At 44.8% G+C, this 12,742-nt stretch overlaps 1 pseudogene; it reads left to right on the plus strand.

The window, feature by feature from the left end:
* The first annotated feature begins 1,429 nt into the window (after positions 1 to 1,429).
* LOC142747950 (tetraspanin-7-like) lies at positions 1,430 to 11,002 on the plus strand (annotated as a pseudogene).
* The last annotated feature ends 1,740 nt before the right edge of the window (positions 11,003 to 12,742 follow it).

Below are 12,742 nucleotides of genomic sequence, written 5' to 3' on the forward strand. Positions count from 1 at the left end.
AGTAACTACAAGTGATTACTTATAGTTCAACATACCTGTGGAGGACATGATAAGTATAAGGTTAGACACCTGGACACCGAGCACCTCGACGCGCGTTTTGCAACCTTCGTCAAGATGTGTAATAAACTATAAATATATTTTGATAAAACAAATTGTATGATATCAAGATTTTTCTTTTTGGTCTATTATAGTCAAACCAATTAAATTTCATGAATCAAAAATGTTATGTTTGTGTATTATAAAATATTTTGCAATGTTGTTAAATTTGACCGTTATGTGAAGCAGAATGCAATGTGTAAACGCAGTGAAATTTACAGAAGGTGATTTGTCTTTGAATTGCGTTTCGCACTGCATCATAGCTGGACACTTCTACCCTTTGTCTAAGGCCCCATGCACACGACCGTAGTTTTCATCCGCAATTACGGATCCATAATTACTGATCAAATTGCGGATCCATTCACAATGCCAGGGAATTACCCAAGATTTCTCCATTTGTTTTTTTTGCGGATCCATAAATACGTATGCGCTACGGACCATAATTACGGATACAGTTCTGCATTTGCGGATGACTACGGATCCGTATTTGCGGACAGTAAAAACCTTTAGGCCCCATGCACACTAACGTATGTTTGCGGCCGCAAATCTGAGGGTGAATTGCGGCCCATTCTTTTCAATGGGCCCATGCACACAACCGTGGTTTCCACGGTCCATGCATTGCCCGGGAGCCTGGACTGCAAAAAGATAGGACATGTCTTATTACGGCCGCATTTTTTGGTCCAGGCTCGTTGAAATGAATGCAGACGGCCATGTGCACGGCCCGTGATTTGCGGGCGGCCGCGAATGACACTCCGCGGCTGTCCGAGCCGCAAATCACGGCCCGTGCACACCACTATGGTCGCGTGCATAAGGCCTTCCAATCCTGTGCATGAGGCCTAAGCATTTAAGATTTTTTTGCAACAAAAGACTTTTCAAGATATTCCAAAATTTGGTTGATTTTTTTCAATAATTGTGTATATGTAACTATTATTTGTATTTAGGAGCCAGTGATTCTGTAATATTAACATAGTTTTCAAAACTACATGGACAGTATAACTGAGCTATTCAATAATAGTGTGCATATTGATTGTATTAAATATCTCAGTATTCCAATGACCTGCTCTAATTTGAAAAGTATTTATTCATCGGACTGGTTTGCATAAGTAATAATTGCAAAAAAAAAGAAAAATGATAATCGCATCTTTGAATCATCACTAAAATTGCATTCCCATGCCCTTTACTACTAAGAATGTATATAGTCCTAGCTGGATATGAAACTGAATTATCTATTTAAACAGGTGGAGAGACGAAAGCTGATGTCTTGCGTGCAAAAGCCCACTGTATGACATTTATTGCTAAACCAAAGGAGATCTATTGGCTTTCCATAGAGATGATGAGAGAGGGAGGCTGTGAAAATCTGCAGAGGCAAAGGACCATGACGGATGGGATAGCAGAGCTGGTGCGTCCAAGGAAACCTTCTGCAGTTGGAAATGAGATTTTGGAGCTACATGGGGACAGAAGAATTTCAATAGTGGGTGCTCCCTGCATATCCACTAGATGATGAAGATGATGTTTCACAGCACAATACAGCAGTAGGTATACAGCATGAAGAAGACAGTCTTGTTAGGTCCTTGGTGATCCCCAAACAGAACAACAAGACATGCACAAACAGTGGAATGGCTTTATTACAGATATCGCTTATGGCTTTCAGCTCCATCTTTTGGGCTGCAGGTGTAATGCCGGGGTAGGGAGACAGACAGGTGAGCCCTAATCTACCCGCCACTCAGTCCCTGCCTACTTGCAAAGGCCCGTCCTACGCTCACTATGTGCACGACAGACAAATAGACAAGGGTACACAGAAGCTAGGGGAACGGGGCAGTGCCCACGGCAACACCGTGAGCAACAAGAGTAGTGAACGAGCCGAGTCAAACCAGGAGTGTACGAAGTACCAAACGCAGAACAGGAGAGTAGTGAACGAGCCGAGTCAAACCAGGAGTGTACGAGGTACCAAACGCAGAGCAGGAGAGTAGTGAACGAGCCGAGTCAAACCAGGAGTGTACGAGGTACCAAACGCAGAGCAGGAGAGTAGTCAGTAAGCCAGGGTCTATATGGAGCAGAGGACAAAAGTACAGGCAGCAGAGCCAGGAAACAGACAGAATCACAGGCAAAGGAGGAGCAGGAAGTGAAGGTATAAATAGACAGAGGGCGGGAGCTAGCTCCGTCTGGCCAGGCTGTGATAGGCTCTCCCACTCCTCAGCCTACCAGCCTGATTGGTAGAAGGAGGGGGTCACTCGATCAGACTTAGGAGCAGGTGCAGACTGACTAACCACGGGCGTCGACACAGAAGCTGTGTCTGGCAGATCCTTTACAGCAGGTCTGGCTATGCTCACAGTGGGAATCTGGGCAAAAGTCTCTTTAGAAGAATATTTGGTATTATCCATCAACAATTATCCAAACACTCCACTCATTCTGCTGGGGAGCGGAGCCGCTGTGCTGCTGTGGGGCTTTCTAGGATGCATCAGTGCTGCAGTAGAGAAGCAATGTCTTCTACGCACCTATGGGATCTTTCAGTGCTCTTAGCTGGACTTGCTGCTGGGCTCTCAGGTCTATTCTACCGCAGGTAACTAATGTCTATTATTTATAATGTGTTTTGCTCATTTGCTAACTCAACCATATTCACAGCTACCTCAGAGGTTTATTTCCATTTGTTAAAAGTGCTGTTACATTTTAAAATCTCTACGGCTATGAGATCCTGGCACAAGTGTATTGCACAACTCTAGTCACATGATGCCACTTTTGTGTCTGGTGAGTTCTGTGACTTTCATATTTTTAATAGAGATGTCCTATAAAGATTTCAATTGACTGCTATGTGTAATTATTAATTGCAATGTTTGCAGCTGCCACATCTAGGACACATTGATTGAATCCTACACATTTATGCAGCTCAGTCCTATTCTACGGCCCTCACTGCTGAGTGACAGCCAGGGGCACAATTAGGCCATGTGCCGTGCCCCATGCCCCCCTGCATGTACTCCCTAGATTAAACTTAAAAAAGTTTATTCACAACTGCTGTCCTCTCTTGCCTGCAGGGGGCACATCCCAGATCCCATCAGGCTGCCATATTAGACCCCGGAACACACGGTCTGTGCTACGGCACATACAATGCCTGACGCCAGGCACCGTCAGGACATATGTGACGCAGCACACAAGGTCCTGAAGCTGCCCGATGTCAGGACGTTGTATGCGCTGCGGCACAGACCTTCTTTGCCAGGGTCTAATGTGGCAGCATAAGGGAATTAATTTTCTAGCCTGATGCCTAATGTGATATGTGCAGAATGTATTATAAGTTTAAAATGTATGCTATTGTAACTTTGAATAAAAGATATTGAACCATAAAACGTATGTTATTTTTTAGTGGATATACTAATTCACCAGCAACATTTACATAGGTGGAATAGTTTTTAATTTTACTTGCTAGTTTTGTCTTGATTGTTCTGTACATTCACATATCGGCCAAAGTACTAGACTCAAAGCTGAAACATTCCATTCAATATATCATATGAAATGAACGGTTTAAAGCTCCACAAAATAAGGATATTTACACCAGCAAACTGTAGTTGGGAATTTCTTTCTGGCCTGTCTCCAGTGTTATAATGTATGGGGTCAAGGGTCCTTGTTTTTAGAATTATTTTTTTTTATTTTTTTTTTTCATTATCAAGATTTTTATTTTGTTGCAACAAAATTACAGCATATATACATTACACAGTTTTGGCAGAAAAATTTGTATCATGTATAAAATACAGATTATAACAGTTTATAAACATTATGAGGATGCATAAACCCAAATAAGTGGTAACCTCCCACTCATCTAAAGAGCATATGAATTAAAGTATAGTAGAACTAACTGTACCCCATATACAGTAATATAATACCATAGCCAAGAGGACCAGGCCTCAATAAAGTAAACATTGGTACATATAAGTGCCACAGAAAAATTATAACAACAACACAAGACACCAGACAACAAAGGGAAACACAAACACACATAGCGCATAGAGAAAAAGATCACATAATTTGCTCAGAACCTACCATCAAGCCATAGAGGTAGATCAGTACCACCCCGGAATCCAGACCATACTGCCCAAGTTTGGACAAAGAGCACAGACTTGCCCCTGTCTGCTGACAGTAATTCCTCCATTCTCATTATCCCGTTCACCTCTGTCACCCATTCCGTCAAAGAGGGAACCGTATGAGATTTCCAGTGCCTAGGTATCACCGTTCTCGCCGCAGTCAGAAAATGTCGAAAGATACCCCTTTTGAGGTGTGTGAGAGATCCAGGAACCATGGAGAGTAACCCAATAGATGCCGAAGTCGGAACATCAATGTGCAAGAGCTTCTTGCCCAAATCAAAAATCTTCCCCCAAAAGGTACGTATCCTGGGACAATCCCACCAAATATGCAACATGGTTCCAGGAGCTTCCCCACACCTCCAACAATCAGCAGACACATCCGGAAATATCTTATGCAGCAAAGCAGGGCAACGATACCACCTAGTGAGTATTTTGTAGTTTTTTTCCTGGGCAAAACAAGACATTGGCAATTTATGGGCTAACAGGAAGGCAGTACCCCATTCCTCTTCAGTATGTTGAACCCCCAACTCTTCGTCCCATGCATTGGTGAAAGACAGTTGAGAAAAAGAACAGCTGGGCAGAAGAACTCCATGCAAATAGGACAATACATGCGAAGGGGCCGTTGGTAAAGATAAATACTTTTCTAAAGGAGTCTTATCCTGTAATAACACCAGACAGTCCCCCAAAGAAGAGAGATAAGAACGCAGCTGTAAGTATGACCACCAGGTTGATCTTCTCCCCGGGCAAACCTCAGAGACTGCATTCATTGACAACATGACACCTTCAGAAGTAAGGGTCTCAGACAGATATCCACCTTTTCTTCTCTCCCAGCAGAGGAATGTATCCATACCCAACGCTGGAGGGAACGAGGGGTTGTCGAAAAGAGGAGTCATAGGACCCGGACGATTCACCAGGCACGCAGCACCCATGATACGCTCCCATACCACAAGAAACTGACGTGTGAGGAAAGGCAGAGATAGACTATGGCGCTGTAGGACAGTCAACCACGGCAAAGAGGTCAATGCAAGAGGAGACATATCTCTTTCGATACGCACCCATTGCTTACCTGTTTCCGAGCGGAACCAATCTACTACCCTCATAATCAGTGCGGCTTGATGGTATCTTTTAAAGTCTGGAAGACCCGCGCCCCCGTCTATTTTTGGGCGACTAAGGACAGCAAAACGAATGCGAGGCTTAGAGGAACCCCACACAAATTTGGTTATAGCCCTATGTAAGGTCTTGAAAAAACCCGCTGGTATTACAATAGGGACAGTCTGGAAAAGGTATAAGAATTTGGGCAAAATATCCATTTTGACCGCATTAATTCGCCCAAACCATGACATGCGGTTCCCTCCATATTCTGCCAACTCCTTCAAAGTACGTTGAAGAATAGGTGTGTAGTTCAACGCGAACAAATCTGCCTGTTGCGTGGGCACCTGCACCCCCAAATATTTTAAGGATGTAGATTGCCATTTGAATGGGAAAACCCGAGCGAGATGGGCAGCCATAGAAGCATCCAGAGATATATTCAAGGCCTCCGATTTGGAGTAATTAACTTTAAAATTGCTTAGATGACCAAAACGCTCAAATTCCTCAGTCAGAGATGGCAAAGAGATCATGGGAGTTGTTATAAATACCAGGAGATCGTCTGCATAAAGCGCTAATTTATGATGCTGTGATCCCACCCGTACACCATTAACATCAGGGTTGCCCCGCAGTGACACTGCCAGGTGTTCCATAACCAGAACATATAATAGAGGCGATAGTGGGCACCCCTGTCTCGTGCCATTAGCAATAGATAAGGAATCAGATAGGAGTCCATTAACACGAACCCGAGCCGTAGGCCTATGGTATAATGCCATTATCCTATCCACCATAGTAGTGCCAAGGCCTATCTGCTTTAGGACACTGCGGAGGAACACCCAATGCACTCTGTCAAAAGCCTTCTCGGCATCAACTGACAGCAAGCACATCGGTATCTTACGGGATTGGCAAAATGAAGTTAACAGGAGAGTTTTGTTGGTGTTATCCCGTGCCTCCCGACCACATACAAACCCCACCTGATCATCCCGTATCAATCCAGGTAACAACGGTGACAAACGAGATGCAAGCAACTTCGCGAAAAATTTTACATCTACATTAATTAATGAGATGGGTCTCAAGTTAGCGCAAGAGGTTGGGTCCTTGCCAGGCTTTGGTAACAGAGTAATGTGAGCCTCGAGGGACTGGGGTGCAAAGGGACACAAGGAAGACACGGAGTTAAAGACTTTAGTCAAAAAGGGAACCAGTTGAGCCTTAAATGTTTTATAAAATTTGTTGTTAAATCCATCAGGCCCTGGACTCTTGCCCAAGGGTGATTCCTTAATAACATGTTCCACTTCTGATTCCACAAAATCCTCCTCGAGTCCCGAAGCCTCCCCCTCCTCTAAAGGCGGTAAAGCCGTACTATTTACATAATGATCTATTTTGTCCCGCAATGCCTCAGCCTGCATATCGTGAAATTGCCCCTTGATGTTATATAAAGTCGAGTAATACTGTTTAAAGCACTCTGTAATACCCACCGGGTCATGAACTTCGCCCCCCGAAGAAGATAGTATTTTAGGGATGTAGGACGCTTGCGTTCGGGGATGTAACATACGCGCTAAAGATCTACCGCACTTGTCTGCAAATTCATATGAGTGTTTTCTCATCCTATCTCTAAACCGGGCGTGTGATTGATCTATAAGAGATCGCAAGGACTCCCTTGCTGTGGTAAGATCTGCAAAAACCTGTGAAGATGGAATTTGTTTATGACATGATTCCAACTCCCTTATCTGAGTCAGGAGACGTGCAATAGAAATCCCTTTCTCTCGCTTCAAACGTGCCCCGTGCTGTATTAGGACTCCTCTAATGACACATTTCAGCGCCTCCCATTGGAGTGGTAAGGAGGTAGGGTCATGCTCATGTACTGCAATAAACCCATCAAGAGCGTCCTTGAGAGCCGACACACATACTGTATCCTTCAATAAATTATCATTAAGTTTCCAAGACCGAAAATTCGGTACCGAGTCAGGAAACGAAAGGGTCAGGAACACTGGAGCATGATCTGACCAGATCATGGGGCCCACATTAGTACTAGGATGCCAGGTAAGCAAATGGTGACTGATCAAAAAAGCATCTATCCGACTGTACATGTTATGCAAGGGGGAAAAGTACGTATACTCTCTTACCTGAGGGTGCAGAATCCTCCACACGTCAATCAATTGCATGGAATGCAACATAGCCTTTAGTGCCCCCAACTGTGATTTAGGAACAGCAGACCTGCCCGAGGAGGTATCAAGCCTAGGATCAAAGGTCAAGTTAAGATCTCCACCCACAATTAAGACGCCCTCTGTAAACTCTTCCAATTTCTTCAAGAACACTCTCCCCACTCTAGCCTGATCCTGATTGGGAAGGTACAAGTTAGCCAGTGTAAGAATCTTATTGCGCATAGACAATTTTAGAAAGACATATCGACCTCCCGGGTCAACCAAAACATCAATGATTTTATGAGAAAGTGACTTGTGGATACCTATGCTAGCCCCTTTGGACTTGGATTCCGGGTTGGCACTGTGAAACCAAGACGGGAAGTATCTATTCGTAAATTGTGGCATATGGCCCACCTGAAAGTGAGTCTCCTGTAGGAACAAGATGTGTACTCGTTCTTTATGCATGTTATATAAAATTTGTGAGCGTTTTTCCGGGACATTGAGCCCCCTAGCATTGAAGGTACAGACCTTCAATTGCGCCATCAGAATCTTTACCCCGAGGAGCTCAACAAACGAATGCACTAAGGCAGAGGTGAATAGGACAAGACAGACGAGGAGGGGATATACAACAACAAAGACAAACGAACAGGCGAACTAATCGCCCACTCCTTGAGCTACTCAAGGAGAAACACTCTAACAGACACCGGAATCAACCAGTGAGTCCCTAAGAGGAGAAGTGTCAGGACACAGACTAGCCAGTGCCCCGCACCCCCCCAACCCAGCAATTATATTCAAGCAAGTAATAATATATTATTACAGTTAGGAAAACCAAGGCACTTTGCATAACACCCAATAGTAATGAGACAAAAGTATGCAGCATTAATATACACCTAGAAATACCTCAAAGGAGCATATTCCTATATACATTCAATGTTATCAAAAGTGCATATACTTGCAAGAGGTACAAGGGATTTTAGAAAACCTTAAGCATTCATGTCTGAAGCACAATGACATTAATCGAATCATACCAATAGACCCGCAGTGTCCAGCAAAAATAAAATCAGTTGCAACGAGCGGTAACACCAGTGTGAGTGGCTATAAGAACACAGACTATATTTGCTTTAAATGAGAAACCTCAGAAATATTGCATTGAACTCTGATAACAGAACACAGAAAAGGATATCAGATCGGTTCAGCTAGGCGCCCATCATGCCTACGACCAGGAGAAGCAGGAGATCGACCTCGCCTACGCGCCCGTGGACGCGGCGGCGGGAAGGGAACATAAGGCCAATCAGGGATGGAGACTCGAGGCACACGGAGAGCAGCGCAGAAGTCCGGAACATCCCCTGGGTCCCGAACACTCAATAATGACCCATCTCTGCGGACCTGTAGCTGAAAGGGGTGACCCCAAGAATAAGAAATCTCATGCTCCCTCAATACATCCAACAGAGGACGAAGCACTCTGCGCTTATCCAGAGTCATTTTGGACAAATCCGATAGCAGTTGAATCTTGACCCCTTGCAATAAAACTTCCCCTTTATCACGGGCTTTTCTCATTATCTGCTCCTTGAGAGAGAAAAAATGGACACGACATAGCACATCTCTAGGCCTGTCTGGATCCGGATTCCGAGGACCCAGGGTCCTGTGGGCTCTATCCAACTCAATAGGATCTGCAGCAGGGCGTCCCAGTAAGGTATTAAATAGAGATTGTAAAGTAGGGATAAGTTGACCCGGAGAGATATCCTCAGGAATGCCCCTCAGCCGAATGTTGTTGCGACGATTCCGATTCTCATGATCCTCAGCCAAATTAAATAATGCATGAATCTGATGAGAGTGCTGATCTAAACGGGCGTCCTGAGAAACTTGTTGCTGTGAAATAACTGAGACATCGCTCTCCATACGCTGCACCTGATCTGACAATTGGGATAGGTTAGTGGTGAGAGATTGTATCTCAGACTTGTATGTCGTTTCCAGACGATTAACATAACGCTCCATGTCCTGCTTAGTGGGTAAAGCTGATAACTGACGTCTCAAGCCCTGTAAATCATCCCCAAGGGCAGATGCACCTCCCATTGACGTTGAGGGGTGAAGATCCATATCTATATGAGATGTGGAAGGCAGCGATGCAGGACCCAGCACATGCGGGAGGGAAGATGGAGAGACTCGGCCGCCATGACAGGCACCACGTGACACGCCGTCCCGCGCAGGCAGCGCCATCACATCCCCAGCAGAACTCGGTGTGACCCCATCTAGCCTGGAGGGAACCAGCCCCGATGCACCGGACAATGAAGGAAAGGTACCATCAGTACCTGAAGCAGCAGCGCCGGCCGCAGATGAAATCCCCTCAGGGAGCAAGGACTCGGTGCTATCGCGTCTCTCCTCTGTCGGCGCCATCTTGGAAACTGCTCCTGCCCCGGCGTCGGTCAGAAAACGCTGAATAGACCCAGCTGCAGACATCTGCCGAGTATGATAATGAGTCCCCGAAGAGGCCCTGGACTTCCTAACCATCAGGTTAGTAAATATATGCGCTTTTGATGCTTTTAAATTAGCTTATGGTCGGGTTGAAAGGAGTGCAGGCGCGGAGCTCTCAGAAAGCACGTCCGGTCAGCGCCATGTCCAAGCCACGCCCCGACCCTTGTTTTTAGAATTAATAGACAATTCAATGTACGTGTCACTTCCTCCATATATGAACCAAATGTCTGAAGCCTTAAAGAGCAAAGAGCCAGTAGCGGAGTGTCACCCGCGAGCCACCTGCAAATTGCGGGCCGTGCATTATTTCCTATGAGCCTGGACCGCAGAACACGGCCGTAATAAGGCTTGCCCGTTCTTTCTGCGGTCCAGGCTCCTGGGCCATGCATGGACCGTGGAAACCACGGTCGTGTGCATGGCCCCATATGAATGAATGGGGTCGCAATTCCTCAGTGGATTTTTGGGGGAATTGCGGCCGCAAAAGCACGTTCGTATACATGGGGCCTTAGAGAGAAGCAAATCACTTCAATAGGACAAATTCATTAGTAAACTGATCAGTAGACCTTGTAGATTCTTGGCTGGTTTAAATGAAGATCCCTTTTAATTATTCCCTAGATTGCTTAGCCTTCGACTTCATGGTGATTTTATATATGTGTACACATTTGTTAATGTAGGTGTTTTGCAAGTGAAAGATACTGTTTTTGGTTACCTAGGAAATACAATAACACAGAATAATGTTTTATATCCATTTAACTTTCTAGTATTATAGGGACATCGTAGAAGGTTTTCAAAGTGGAATAGGGAATGCAGTGTTATCTTATTCAGAAGACGAGGAGAAGGAGGATGCCTTGGATGTAATACAAAGAGCCCTGCACTGCTGTGGTGTACATGGCTACTATGGAGCAGCAGGAACCTCGGGCACAACAATGGTTCCAGTACCCAGTAGCTGCTTTAAGACCCACAGGGGATGCCGCAACAGTTCTCTGTTACAGGAAGCCCTGACAATTCATAAGGAGGGTTGCTTCAAAAAGGTCTGCGATTTTGTAAGGTCTACCATTATTGCAGATTGTGGGCATTGTGCTATCATGCCTTTTGGCAACCAAAATAACTTATCAGGTGCCAGATGCGGTTCCAAGCTGATTCATGTACAGTATTTTATTTAAATTTCATTTACTCAATAAAAATCACTGGGTACTGGTCATTTTTTGTAAGAAAGAGACTAAATAAAATGCCACTTATTCAAGTTTCCTTTATGGTGTAGTATGATAATTACCTTCACCTTCCTTTTTTGATGATTTTAATTATTATTGAAATTATACATGTGATTTCTTAGCTACATACAATAGGTGATGCTTACCTGTTATTTACTTTCCTGTTATTGCTGCTTGGTTGATTTTTAGCGCAGCTCCATTAGGGAAGAGTTGTGATTTGTGACTTCAGCTTAGCTACAGCGCCTCCAGGGAGTCTGAAGTAATCTGATATCCACCTCCTGTCCCTCATCATTGGTTCAGGCTGCTGCTCTCTCCGTCTCCACTGCAGCTCTGCTGCTTCAGATTGGCTGCTGAGTATATCACAAGCTAACTAGAAAGTCAAAGCATGGGCGGTCATACCGCTTGTACAGCCAGTTCTGCTACACAGGGGCCTGGAGGTGGAGGGGAGCCTACGGGGCTGGCATTCAAAAAGCAGTAAGGGTATGTGCACACACAAAATCAAGAATGTCTCAAAATGTGGAGCTGTTTTCAAGTGAAAACAGCTCCTGATTTTGAGACGTTTTCTAATCAAAGACGTTTTTAACGACCGTTTTTGGAGCTGTTTTTCTATAGTCTATGAAAAATGCCTCCAAAAACGGCTGAAGAAGTGACATGAACGTCCTTTTCGCGACCATTTTTTACGCGGATGTTTTGAAAAATGGCCGCGGAAAAAACGCCCCGCCGGAACAGAACGCCGTTTTCCCATTGAAATCAATGGTCAGATTGAGGCGTTCAATGAAGGCGTTCTGCTTCCAATTTTTCGGCAATTTTTAGGAACGTTTACGCCCCGAAAAACGTCTGAAAACACACCGTGCGAACATACCCTAAGAATTATCACTTCTCTGTTTTAGTGTGGAAAGAATTCTTGCTCCAAGTAGGTGGCATCATCACACAGTAATGCTGCCTGTTACTGTAGCTAGGCCCTGGCAATCTGCTGTCCGTGAAAAAGGAAGAAAGGGGAGGAGAAGGGGATGTTTCAGGCTTTCCTACATTTCTTCTTACAACCAGGAGAAGCTGCTGGGACTCCTCTGCAGTGCTGAACAGACTTTAAAGGTGTGTATGCACCATGCGTCCTATGTATGAGTGGTTTGTATGCGCCATGTGTCCTATGTGTGACTGGTGAGTGCAGCGTGTCATATTTGTGACTGGTATGTATGTGGCAGTGGTGTGTATGCGCCCTGTTTTTGATCAATATTCTTGCATTGTTATCTATTAGGGTATGTGCACACGTAGTGACCAAAAACGTCTGAAAATATGGAGCTGTTTTCAAGGGAAAACAGCCCCTGATTTTCAGACGTTTTTTGAGCAACTCGCGTTTTTCGCGACGTTTTTGCGGCGTTTTTTACGTCCGTTTTTGGAGCTGTTTTCATTGGAGTCTATGAGAAAACGGCTCCAAAAACATCCAAAGAAGTGTCCTGCACTTCTTTGCCGAGGCAGTCAATTTACGCGTCGTCGTTTGACAGCTGTCAAACGACGACGCGTAAATTACAGGTCGTCTGCACAGTACGTCGGCAAACCCATTCAAATGAATGGGCAGATGTTTGCCGACGTATTGTAGCCTTATTTTCAGACGTAAAACGAGGCATAATACGTCTCGTTTACGTCTGAAAATAGGTTGTGTGAACCCAGC

The sequence above is a fragment of the Rhinoderma darwinii genome, chromosome 3 (genome assembly GCF_050947455.1).
Source record: "Rhinoderma darwinii isolate aRhiDar2 chromosome 3, aRhiDar2.hap1, whole genome shotgun sequence".
Taxonomy (NCBI): Eukaryota; Metazoa; Chordata; class Amphibia; order Anura; family Rhinodermatidae; genus Rhinoderma; species Rhinoderma darwinii.